The 13,588-nt window shown below is 36.7% G+C and overlaps 1 protein-coding gene across 4 annotated transcripts in view; it reads right to left on the bottom strand.

The window, feature by feature from the left end:
• The window catches only part of LOC135195759 (synaptogenesis protein syg-2-like), a 926,712-nt gene that overhangs the window by 645,012 nt on the left and 268,112 nt on the right, over positions 1 to 13,588 (bottom strand). The gene's annotated exons all lie outside the window — the stretch shown is intronic.

The following is a 13,588-nucleotide window of genomic DNA, read 5'->3' as shown; positions in this document are numbered from 1 at the left end:
CTGAAATATTTTCGCCGGCGAACTGAAGCCGTGATATGAAGGTTACCATTTCTTAAAGGTGCAATGGTATAGAAGCAGCTGCCGAATGAAGTGTTTGTTCGAAGTTCTGTCGTGATCCATGACGCTGAAAGGGAGGCTGGAAACCAGCTGCGTGGAGATTTGTGGAAGACAAAGCACAGGGAAGGAGTGAGCGGCGGAATTTCACACACATCTGATGAAGATGGTTGGTGATGAGATAAAAAAACATTACTAGCAGACCGTGTGTCAAAAGGTTTAGCAACTACTCCGTTGTTTCATTCTCCTATTGGCATTTATACATTCACCATGTTTCATAACTTCCTGATTCAATTATATATATATATATATATATATATATATATATATATATATATATATATACTATATATATATATATATATATATATATATATATATACTCATCATGAAAAATACTGTTCAGTCTCGTTTTTAAGCAAAATAATAAAGTTACCTGATAATAAATTAATTTTACGAACGCGACTACAGAATCATGCGTTATACACAACCTAAGAAGATTAAGAGATTAATTTTCCTTCTGTGTATTCCACCGTTGTCATCATTTTGTCTACCTGCCTTGCTTACTTTTCTAGAAAGATAATATAATAGGTGCAAATTTCTTCGTCGAAATATTGTTAGCCTGTTTCATGATATACTTCCTTAATATCATAAAGACATTATTAGCCAATTTAAGCGAGAATGTAAAACATCAAAACTAAATATGCATGGCAATGTTTTTAAGTAATTACATACATTATTTTTTATTCTTTACACAAAATCTTATCGTTTTTGTCTATGATCAAATAACAAACAAGCAGGCATAAATCTCCGTTACTAATACTACTTATGACCTGGTAACCAATTATCTAGATCAGTGGTTCCCAAACTAGGGGGGTCGCCCCATAGGGGGCCGTGAGGAGGATACAAGGGGGGCGTGAAGTTATCTGCTCAAAAATATTTGTTTAATTAGAATAATTAAATCATTCAAAGAACAAATATCTGCCATTACATACATGCAAAGTATAATTATAGGTCACTCCAACCCGTTTTCTAAAGTATAATTATAGGTCACTCCAACCCGTTTTCTATTAGAAAAATGTCTCTGGAATGTACTATTATTTGTTTGAGTGGCTTTCATTATTAAAATTTAATACAAACAGAAATCTCTTTTCCTGAACAATGCTAAAAAATAAATGCAAGAGTCATTTCACATGAACAAAAAAGAGGGAAGGGGGGGCGGGGGGAGTGCGGTGGGTTTCCTACTGGAAGCAAAAAGGGGGCGTCAGGTAAGATAGTATGGGAACCACTGGTCTAGATCGTCTAGAATCAGCTTGCAGCCATGAACCCAGATCACCCTAGAATTAGCTTAGCTAGCAACGGAGACAGTGATTAAACACATTTACCCAGCAGACATGAATCTAGATTAACTGAGTTACACGTAGCAAAGATAATTATATAATTATTTACTGTTTGGAGGACAATTTATAAACACAAAATATCATATACACTTACATATATACATATATATGTATCTATACATGAATATATGTAAGTGTGATATATATATTATTATTATTATATATATATATATATTATATATATATATCATAATATATATATAATTATATATTATATAATAATATATATATATATATATCTATATATATATCATATATATATATTATATATATATTGTGTGTGTATATGTATATATATGCAGAAGCCAGGTACTATGTCGTACCTCCAAGTAAATGGGGATACAATCCACAATGAAGTAAAATATTTTCAAGCCACCTATGCACATAGAAAAATTGTGTCATTTGATTAACATTTGCGTTGAATCTACAATTTTTGAGTTTAATGGTTCGTTCTATCAACAAAAATCCGGGGTCTCGATGGGCTCACCTCTCTCCCCTATATTGGCTAACTTATGTATGGAATTTTTCGAAAAGGTTTACGTTGACACACTACCGGAAGACATCAAGCCTGAAATTTGGGTTAGGTATGTAGATGATGTTTTTATTGTTTATAGACACGGCGAGGAAGCCTTTCATAGGTTTTTAGAGTTGCTTAATGGTTTTTTGCCCTATTAAATTTACAGTGGAAAAGGAAATGGAAAATAGGCTTCCCTTTCTAGATATGGTAGTTCATAGAGACACAGTGAGTAGTGACTTTAAATTCAGCGTGTATAGGAAGAACACCCACACAAACACCTATATTCATTACTTTTCATATCATGAACCTAAAGTAAAGCACAACGTTTTAACCAATTTGTTTTTTCGAGCATACCGAATATGTGATCCCCAGTTCATTGGTGCCGAAATAAATTTCTTGGTAGATAGTTTTACTAAACTGTGTTACCCAAAGTTTTTTATACTACAGTCTCTATCTAAAGCTAGATCGATGTTTTACGCCCCTCATGATGTAACTGAAAAGGCAGATTTTAAGGCATCTCTTGCTCTTCCTTATAATAGAGAACTTAATAAATTTTCTAGGCAGCTTAAAGGAAAAAAGAACGGCTTCAACGTAGTTTTTCAGTTCAACAGTACAATCAAGAAGAAACTCATTAAAAATAACCCGGTTAATAGAGAGAATGTAGGAGTATATGTTATACCTTGTAGTGATTGCAATGAATGTTACGTGGGAGAAAGCGGACGTTCCATTGATAAGAGAAGGGAAGAACACGTTGCTGCTTGCAGAAGGGGAAGTTCATACAGTGCAATTGCGCAACATACATGGAAGAAAAACCACGCAATAAATTTTAAAGGTACAAAGGTTGTTTTTGCATGTAACGACAGGATTTTGAGACGAGTAGTAGAAGGGGCGTTAATTTCATTAAACGAGACCTTTGCAGGAAATACTGGCATTACAGAAAATACAGCTATTTGTGAAGAGATATGTAGGAGAGGGAAAATTTCAAACTTTAGAAATATATGTGCCAATAACGATGCTGCTTCCTCTCCTGTTTACTCCACTCAGGTCATTTCTCCAACAAACCACCCAACCACCATAGAACAAGCAGTTGACAATAGAAACATTCCCCCACGAAGATCTAGACGAATTCTGGAAAGAACGAGGGCTCAACCGCCTGATCATTCATAATATGAACTAGCTTGTTACCTAACCGTTGTTTTTTTCAAATGTTTGTGCTCTTACTTGTTAGTTCCTTGAGTTAACATATCACATTTTAGTGAACAAGACCACAGTTGATGGTCAAAAGCTTTAATCCTGTACAAGAATATATATTTTAAACTACAAGAGGATTTTACTTCATTGTGGATTGTATCCCCTATATATATATAATATATATATATATATATATATATATATATATATATATGTGTGTGTATGTATATATATATATGGAAAAATCTTTGAATCTAGAGGAAAAATTCGTGTCTGAGAAATCGACTTTATATAATAAAACTCTTTGCAAAAGCGCGTAGTGTAGAAATGATTTAGCAACACCCAAACTCAATAAGCTATCAGGTTTGAAGTGAAAACGAGTTGAAAGCAATTACCGAAACCTAAGCAACAGCACTCGAGGCTGCCCCGACAACTGTAAGCACCCAAACCTCTGTAAGCAATAAGGCTCAAGACAGCATCGAACGTTTAGCAACCAAACTCTTCTCTAAGCAATGAACCACACTCCCTAAGCAATACCGTTGATTTTTTTTTTTTTTTTTTTTTTTTTTTTTTTTTTTTTTTTTTTTGGGACAATCCAACCTCTTATTCTCCCGATGCGTAGTTTATTTATTTTTTTTTTTTAACGTTCGCGGCCCGTTAATTGCTAAAGCAAACTCTATTATTAACCCAAGCTATTACCGGCGATACCAGAGGCATGACATCGCCATAACAATTGGTTGTGATCACGTAAGTCAGACAGCGAACTTGGCGAAGTTCGAGACATTGGTAGTGAGTTGATTGAGCGGCTACCATCGTCACGCACGCAGTACTGATCACTGATTCCTGGAAAATATAACACTATAGAACTTCACCTCAAATTCTTGTCTTTATACGTTTCATTTCTTTTCATCACAACGCTGTTTTTCAGGAAATGGCTGAAGAGAGTTAAGCAAGCGTAACGTTTTATAGAAAGAGCCAAAGAATTATGCTCTATCTTAGTCGTTAATGAACATAAACTGTCACATCAAGTAAGAGGAAATCTATTCGTAATCAAATAACTTACAGAAAACAAGGTACAGATTTCGTATAAAATAAACGATCCATACCATGTGGTTGCAGCTATTGGATCTCTCTCTCTCTCTCTCTCTCAATAACTGGTATGTGCTGTCAATAGTAATGAGGGAAATTAACGTAGAAATAATGGGATTACTAATGCGATTGCAGAGTCGCTCGGTTAAATTTCACAACGGCACAGAACTGTGTCAGTAATGCTGGCGGGTCGAAGCGACATTCCAACATTTCGCCAAAACACGTCAGAAACTTTATCTCAAACAAGTAGCATCCAAGTCAGCGACCGTATGCGGAGAACGAATCTTTATCTTTGACAAATGCTGGATAATCGTATGAAGAACTAGTTTGAACTACATTTAAGTCTTTGACTTGTATGCAACCTGCTAGTGATGCGTCTACGATATGTTGCAGACGGGTTTACGACGTGTCTTACTGGAGTGTGGTGCGTTTATTTAATTTTTTGTTTTCCTCCTGATGAATTGCTTATATATGTCGATGGTATTTTTAATATTTTCTAAAGAATTGAAAGGATTCATTTGTTGGTAAAAGGAAAATACACTCTTTTAAAAGGGATACTTTTAAAAAGGGATACTTTTAAATTAGTACCCGGGTAAAATGTAAAAGATAGAACTTCAGATTTAGGAGCAAAACCGCAATATGAGAAGCACGCTGTGCTCTCTGTATTCCTACTACTTAGACCAAAACGTGTGAAAACTAAAATCAAGTTACTATAAGAGTATACGTATGTGTCTGCACGTGTCCATAACTTCTAATACGTATCTGCAATATTTGGTATCGTGCATGCCATGCATGCATGCAGGCATATATATATATATATATATATATATATATATATATATATATATATATATATATATATATATATATATATATATATAAATGCATGTATAAATATAAATATATATAGTATCTGTTTACTACACACACACACATTTTATCTATATATATATATATATATATATATATATATATATATATATATATATATATATATATATTTCATCAAGTCTCTCTCCTCCCCCAACTACCCAACCCCAACCCCCGCCAAAACCACGGGGTTGGCCCCGTAGAGAAATCGTATACATACTTTACCTTCTGAATGCACAAACAAAACCGAATGGGTGCTGAAATGCTTCACTACATCCGTAAGATTCTTGTTCAACGGGAGCATCGCATAAATTCCTCCAAATCCCTCATCCCCCAGCCCCCCCGAAACTTAATCCCTCATCTGCAAATCCCCAATCCCCTTCGCATTTTAACTCCTATCCGAGATCCTTCCGTATCACGCGTACATATACCGGAGGCCATTAAGTTTTCTTTTTTTTTTTAAGTGTTTTAAACAATTTCCTCCTCATTTTCATCCGGGCCCCGCGAGAGAGAGAGAGAGAGAGAGAGAGAGAGAGAGAGAGAGAGATTCAGTCCGGTCCTCCGGAATTCGGCCATGTTAATACCCTCCAGAAACGCTGCAATTCCCAAAAAACTATTTGACCTAGAATCATTTCCACTTACACCTCTCTCTCCTCCTCTCCTCTCTCTCTCTCTCTCTCTCTCTCTCTCTCTCTCTCTCTCCAGGCCATGAGTTGCCCATGCATGTTTTATGGACACCATTTTTTTCTCTTTTTTTTTTGCGTTGGTTAACTAATTCAACACGTTGAGTTAAGTGCAACTTAACCGTACAAAATTGCGAAATGGTATTGTAGGATTATCTGGTGTTCCAACTACAGCCAACCCACCAACTCCCCCCCCCCCCCCCCACCCGCCACTCCTATATCTCCCCGACCAACCCCTTCCCCGGCATTCGTAAATATTGAATGGAACTCATGAATTCCCGAGCTCAAATGTGTGGAATGTTTTTAATAGCTAAAATTTAGCAGGCATGCGAGCATCGTAGATACACACCTTATAAATACATGATGGTTGCCAGTCAAATATTTCGCAGCTATTCAGGTTATTTGGGAAATTTACTCTTGTGTCTAAAGTGAATGTAAATTCTATTTCGCTATTCATTTATTTATTTACTTATTTATTCATCTATCTACTTATGTACTTAATTGTCTTTTTATTCATTCACCTTTGCCTACCTGAAGACAGAATGCATGGATATTACTGTACCATTTCTAACGTTGTAACCCGAAATGCTGGTTCATTTGCACTTCGAAATACGGAGGCCTTTGGGACTGCCACCCTTTCCTAGCCCAGACCTGAAGAAAACGAGAAAAAGAAAAGGGGGAAAAAGGCCGAAACTTAAAAAAAGGAAGCAAGGAATGCGATGAGTCTGGAAACACAAAAGTAAGATGAAAAATCCGAAAGTGTCAAGTGAAATCGGTGCATAGTTTTTAGCCAAACGCTGTAGATCGCAGCTGCAAAGAGAGAGAGAGAGAGAGAGAGAGAGAGAGAGAGAGAGAGAGAGAGAGAGAGATTGCAACACTCCGTCAAACCGGGAGGACCTCGGCGAGGTAAATCTCACCACAGCGGGGTGAAATTATTAAGACTCTCTCTCTCTCATTTGAAATTCTGTTTATTTATTTTCGGAGATTTAAACTTCGAACATTCGAATGAAGAGTGAATCATAAATGTGAGAAGAATTCCATATTCCTCATTCGGGTCACAATTGCAAATCAGATATCTTTCCAAGGTGATAAGCATGTTTTTTATACAAGTCTCAGTAAGCCATGTTTACACTAGTGGGTCGCTGAGTTTCATGAAATTACCACAGTAAATTTCTACAGCATCTCAAGTCATAATGAAAATAAAATTTTTCGAAAATGCGAATATCGCTCCAGTAAGATATGAGTTTGTATTAAGTAGCATTTAATCATAAAGACTGCATTATTATTATTATTATGATTAATTAACTGCATATTCATTAAGGACGAATCCAGGGTATCAATGAACTTCCTTCCGGAGAAATCCACTTATATTCCACCACGTAACCAAAGCTGAATCGTATTAAAAAAAATAAGTTCAAAGACAATGTTTTCGATACAACCGCAAAGTCTGCAAACTATTTAGTAATTACTAAGCGAAAGATTCATCCTCGCTGGACTCCCGCTCTTAAAAGATTCCAGGACCGATCTGTTGCTGGACGTGACTCACCTTCCAGCCCTTCCATCTCGGAGACGACAAGTCGAGATTCAAGTTTTACAATCCAATCTTTTATGGAAGGACTGCGACTCGCAGAACCTGGCTACAGCGTCGACAGACCTGGCGTGGATATAACTTATAGAATTCATGTCCAGACCAGATCTAGCTTAATGGGCTCATACTTGAATGTCACCGCTCCGAAGCTGAGACAAAGGTTAATTACTTATCCTCCACCTGGATGCTATCAGTTTTTAAGTTCTTTGATTTTGTCTGTCCGTTCGCACTTTTCTGTCCGCCCTTAACCCTTAATGGTTGGATCGTTTCTCAGGAGTAGTATTAACACCTTTGCGGTGGTGGACGGATTGATCCTGTAGAGAAGCAATATTAAAAACTACTGAGGCTAGAAGGCTGCAAATTGGATATTGATCACCCACCTTCCATTCACCAAACATACAAATTGCAGCCCTTTAGCCTACTTAGTTTTCATTTTATTTAAGATTAAGGTTGACCATGTCCGTGCTTCTAGCGATACAGCACACGCCACCACAGCCAGCGCAGAGTTTCATGGGCCACTGAATGACAGACCTAATTTCAGTGGCCTTGATTAAATGCTGTACAGAAAACTCCATTGCGCCGAAGAAACTTCAGCAAATTATTTACTTGTGTTTTATGTCTGTGGTGAAGGAAGCTACTATGGGAAATTGAATACTGTAAGGTGTTAAAGTCCTTTAAATGCCTGGAGGGACCTTAAGATTAACTCGCCCATCTGAGACGTCAAGAAAACAACTAAGCAAGCTATCGGAAATGTCGTCAGCCATCTTGTCCCATTTTTGTTTGTTTGTCTGTATGGTGTTTTTACGTTGCATGGAACCAGTGGTTATTCAGCAATGGGACCATCGGCTTAACGTGACTTCCGAACCAAGTCGAGAGTGAACTTCTGTCACCAGAAATACACACCTCTAACCCCTCAATGGAATGCTCGAAAATCGAACTCGCTGCCACCGAGGTGGCAGGCCAAGACCATACCGATCACGCCACTGAGGCGCTTCTTGTCCCATTACCTCTGCGATAATCAGATTGTCATTTTGGTGAACATTACATTCAGTCTTCGACAGGCTTTGGGACTCACTTTCTGCTCTACTTTTCCTTGCTTCCTCTATTATCTCCACCTCCATGAAATGTGGCGGTCACTTACTTGTGGGTTACATTCCCATTTTTTACTGTGTGTTTGTTTGTGTGCTTCAGGCTTCGGCTAGATTAAAGCACTGGTTTGAAAGTTTGCCTTCCGGTTTCTCTCACGTTTCCAGGGATGAAGCTGCCAGCCCCACTCCCTTTTTTTCTTACTCCAGAAGTCGCCTACAACCATTTACAGTTAGGTGGACTGGTTGGCGGGAAGGATCCCGACTATCAAACGTGTGCCGAGGATACACCACTCTCCCCAGGAGTCCACTTCGCAAATGGACTGCTATGTGTGTGTGTGTGTGTGTGTATGTGCCCGCGCGCGCCTGTGTCAAGAATAGGCAAGATCCTAAGTACAGAGAAATGTATTTATATTAATTTTAAAACGTGAGATCTGTTTCAGCAAAGAGAGAGAGATAGCGAGAGCTAGAGAGCACGTTTCCTTTCAGAGTGAAAAAAAAAAGAAACGTTGCCGTTAAAAAAACAGGAGCGGTTAAATAAAACTACCGTTTTCCTAACTTTTACAAGAGCAGAAAATTGTCTTACATTGAGAGACGATTCGCTAACCTTTCTCATTCTTCTCGTCGTAGTTGATGTGGCATGTTTTAATTCTGGGAATTTTAATCTCCTCCTATTCCATCCACTCTTTTCTCGTGTAAGTAAATCTGGTGTGTTCAAATAATAATCCTCCTCCTCTTCTCCTTCGTCTTCTTCTTATCCTTCTTAGTAAATAGATGTGGCGTGTTCAGATTCGAAGAAACTGCTCCCAGCTCCCCTTCTTTCCAGGAGGCACAATCCGTCACATTTCCCATCCCAAACAAAAGCTGAAAACACAGAGGCGATTTAAATCTTTTTTTAAGAGCCTTCACACCCATAAGCCTCTGTCTTCATCACCTCAGGGTAGGTCGTAGGCCTGATGATGTAGCATCATCGTCCATTTCCAGCCTCCAATTCCAGGAAGAGGCCGAGTATCAAAGTCATAGGCCAGTTATCATCTGCAGAGCGCATTCTGTTAGGACACTCGCGCATTCTATTGAGACATTGGCAACTGCTGTTTTAGAGCCCATTGGGTGACACATTCATAACCGACGCTGAAGAGGGGAGCCCCAGATGCTATCAGGTCCGGAGAGCTAAGTCATCGGGTACCATCTCGCCCAGAATATGATGGCAGCAGATAAGAGACAGCCTCGTGTCGCGCGTTGTTATCTCCTCAGGAAAGATGGGGTAAGCCGTGACACAACGAGAATCGGTTATTACTTATTAGTGCTCTTGTAGTGATGTGGGGTGTGTGTGTGTGTGTGTGTGTGTGTATATATATATATATATATATATATATATATATATATATATATATATATATATATATATATATATAAAGGCAAATGCCACGAAGGATAAAGTGAAACAACGGAGTGACTGGTTGGCCTTTCGACTACAATGGTCCTTTACACAAGGTCGAAAGCCTAGTAACAACTTTAGTTGTTTAACTCTTTCCTTCGTGGACACTTGCCTTTATTGATACATTCATAACGTTCCATATCTAAGTGACTCAGTTTATATATATATATATATATATATATATATAATATATATATATATATATATTAATTCCAGGCAAGGCGCCCCATGTGGGTTGGATTTCGGGCCAAGATGGTTAAAAGTTCTTTTACTTCTGCTGGCCTGAAGAGTAGATAAGGTACCTAGTAGTCATGCGACTCTAGTGTGTCGCCACCAAGAACAAGACAGGGATAGGCAGAGAAACCTCATCCCAAAAACACCAGCTGAAAAACAAAGGCTAAAGTAATCTACTATATACATACATTACATTTACATATGATATGCACATATATATGTAATATATATATATATATATATATATATATATATATATGTATATATATATATATATATATATATATATATATATATATATATATATATATATATATATATATATAAATTATGTTGACACTAAGGTGTTTCAAATCATAACGCCGTTTCAACTCTAATCCCACTGAAATATTTGCATGAGAGTTCAATCACTCTCCCTCAGTTACCCTACAAATACGAATCACTTCAAGTCCTTAAAAAAAAAAGACCTCACTATTGAAATTTATTTGACAAAAAAGAGCTTTCCCATACAATATCAGAACTGACTTCTTTAAAAACAAAAGTACTTTCTTGGAGGGGAAACAACCGTAAAACAAAACTACTCTCTAGAGAGGAAACCACTGCTATCAATCACAAACTTTGATCCTCCAAATTAAAAAAAAAAAAAGGCTTGGATATAATATATAAATTTTAAAGCTCGGCGGTAAAATTCCGTAACTTCCAAAGTGGGGGAACGCCATTATCAATCATGAAAGCCGCCCTATGAATAAATAGCGATCAGGCGCATTATATCATTTTTAAGTCGTGTTAAAAGTTTTAAGTTTCTTCTCAAGAGGGGGTGACGATGAATTATTATTAATAAATAAGCGCTGGACTTAACAAACCAAAAAAAAACCTCGTACCGCCTTTCCGGGGGAACTGAATTATTAGTCACAAACGCCTAGTAATGAAAAAATTAACCTTTCAGTCATTTGATACCTTTTGAATAATTGCAAAATACAGAATAAATTGCGAAATGGAAATTTGAGATAAAAACTCTACCGTTGGATATTACACAATGAATGACTGAGAGTATAAAATAAATAATAATATATCACGTGGTATATAGAAATGACTGAACATTAACCAAATATATATAATATTTTTCATTATTATTTTAGAATGGACTATTCTAAAATAATAATAATAATAATAATAATAATAATAATAATAATAATAATAATAATAATAATAATAATAAAATAATAATAATAATATAATATCATTATTATTTTAGAAGGGACTAATTAATTAAATAATAATTAATAATAATAATAATAATAATAATTAATAATAATAAATAATAATAATAAAACGTGCAATAGACAAGACGTGACGTTGATTGACAAAGTCAAGAAGAAAGTATCACTCATTGATGTCGCAATACCATGGGACACCAGAGTTGAAGAGAAAGAGGGAAAAAATGGATAAGTATCAAGATCTGAAAATAGAAATAAGAAGGATATGGGATATGCCAGTGGAAATCGTACCCATAATCATAGGAGCACTAGGCACGATCCCAAGATCCCTGAAAAGGAATCTAGAAAAACTAGAGGCTGAAGTAGCTCCAGGACTCATGCAGAAGAGTGTGATCCTAGAAACGGCGCACATAGTAAGAAAAGTGATGGACTCCTAAGGAGGCAGGATGCAACCCGGAACCCCACACTATAAATACCACCCAATTGGAGGACTGTGATAGAACAAACAAACAAAAATAATAATAATAATTCCAGTACATAACGAATTTAATCATTTGTACATTTCTCTAGCAAAAAATTCAAATTATTCCAGATTCCTGAAATATAAATCGCCTATAGTACAGATAAAAGTACACAGACCAGACACTGATAATAATAATAATAATAATAATAATAATAATAATAATAATAATAATAAAATAATAATAATAATAATAATAATAATAGTCTTGAATTCCAGTACATTACGAACTTTATTATTTGCAGATTTCTCTAGTAAAAACATAAAATATTCCAGATTCCATGAAATATCAATCCCATACTATAGTACAGATAAAAGCAAACCGACCAGACACTGGGAGATTCATACGTCACACGAAACCATTTCAAGAAACAGCGATAATACTAAAATATTAATCACAAATTCGACCTTGGGGGCAAATATAATCCAAGACCTTTTACAAAATTCACACGTCATGAAAAACTGTGCTGCTATAAGGTGAAATCGGCTTACAATAAATTCCCGCCTTCGGGAGAAAAGATGAGAAATTATTTATTCATTAATTTTTAAAGAATTCTACAGCTTATGAGAGGCATTGTTGAGTAATTTTTTTATTTCTATTTTAAATTTTATTTTATTTTCAAAGAAGAATATAATATTAACAAGATAACTTTTAATAAACTCAAGACTCCAGATATGAATTCTCAAGTCACATATAATTAAGTGCTCAAGCCACTTGAACCATCTTCAAAATTCCATCAAGAATGATACGAATTACAAATTTCTAACCTGAAGATAAGAAAACAATTTATGCAAATTATGACAGCTCAAAATTCCGAATACAAATGAAAAACTCCTCAAAAAAAGATCATTCACCCGACGGGCTTCAAATTCGGGGAGATCTTTCTGAGGTTTCCAATTCAGGGAGATCTTTCGGAGGCTTCCAATTCAGGGAGACCTTTCGGAGACTTCAATTTCAGGGAGACCTTTCGGAGACTTCAATTTCAGGGATACCTTTCGGAGACTTCAATTTCAGGGAGATCTTTCGGAGACTTCCAATTCAGAGATTTTTCGGAGGCTTCAAATTCAGTGAGACCTTTCAGAGGCTTCCAATTCAGGGAGATCTTTCGGAGACTTCAATTTCAGGGAGATCTTTCGGAGGCTTCAAATTCAGTGATATCTTGCGGAGGCTTCCAATTTAGCAAGCTCTCTCTCTCTCTCTCTCTCTCTCTCTCTCGGAGGCTTCCATTTCAGAGAGGTCTTCCGGAGGCTTCAAATTCGGGGAGATCTTTCGGCGGGAGGCTATCAATTATCACCCGGAGGATGGCTAAGGCTTCCTATTCCCTAACGACGGGGCGCAATTATGGCTTCGGAATTAATTAAGAGGCAGCTCAGGGGATTATTGTCGACGGCCGCGTCGGAACACAAGTTTCAACCTGGGACGAATTAGTCTCTATTATGGAAGGAAAACGATCGCCCCACCAGCGATCGAAAACTTTTCCGTAATTTCCATTGACTGATGTTTTCTTTACCCGTTTTCTATTAGAACTTTAGTATACACCTTGGGAGGCTGGCTGCGATTATTCGATTATTGTTATTTAGCGAAATTAAAAGTTTTTTTTTTTATATACATTAAATACGTTCGTTCGTTTGTGTAAGTTGAAAGAGACCATGACTGCCGATGATACAATGATGAGTGGTAGAGTTAGGAGAAGCTGCATGA

The sequence above is a fragment of the Macrobrachium nipponense genome, chromosome 16 (assembly GCF_015104395.2).
Source record: "Macrobrachium nipponense isolate FS-2020 chromosome 16, ASM1510439v2, whole genome shotgun sequence".
NCBI lineage: Eukaryota > Metazoa > Arthropoda > Malacostraca > Decapoda > Palaemonidae > Macrobrachium > Macrobrachium nipponense.
This window is presented reverse-complemented; position numbering and strand designations above follow the sequence as displayed.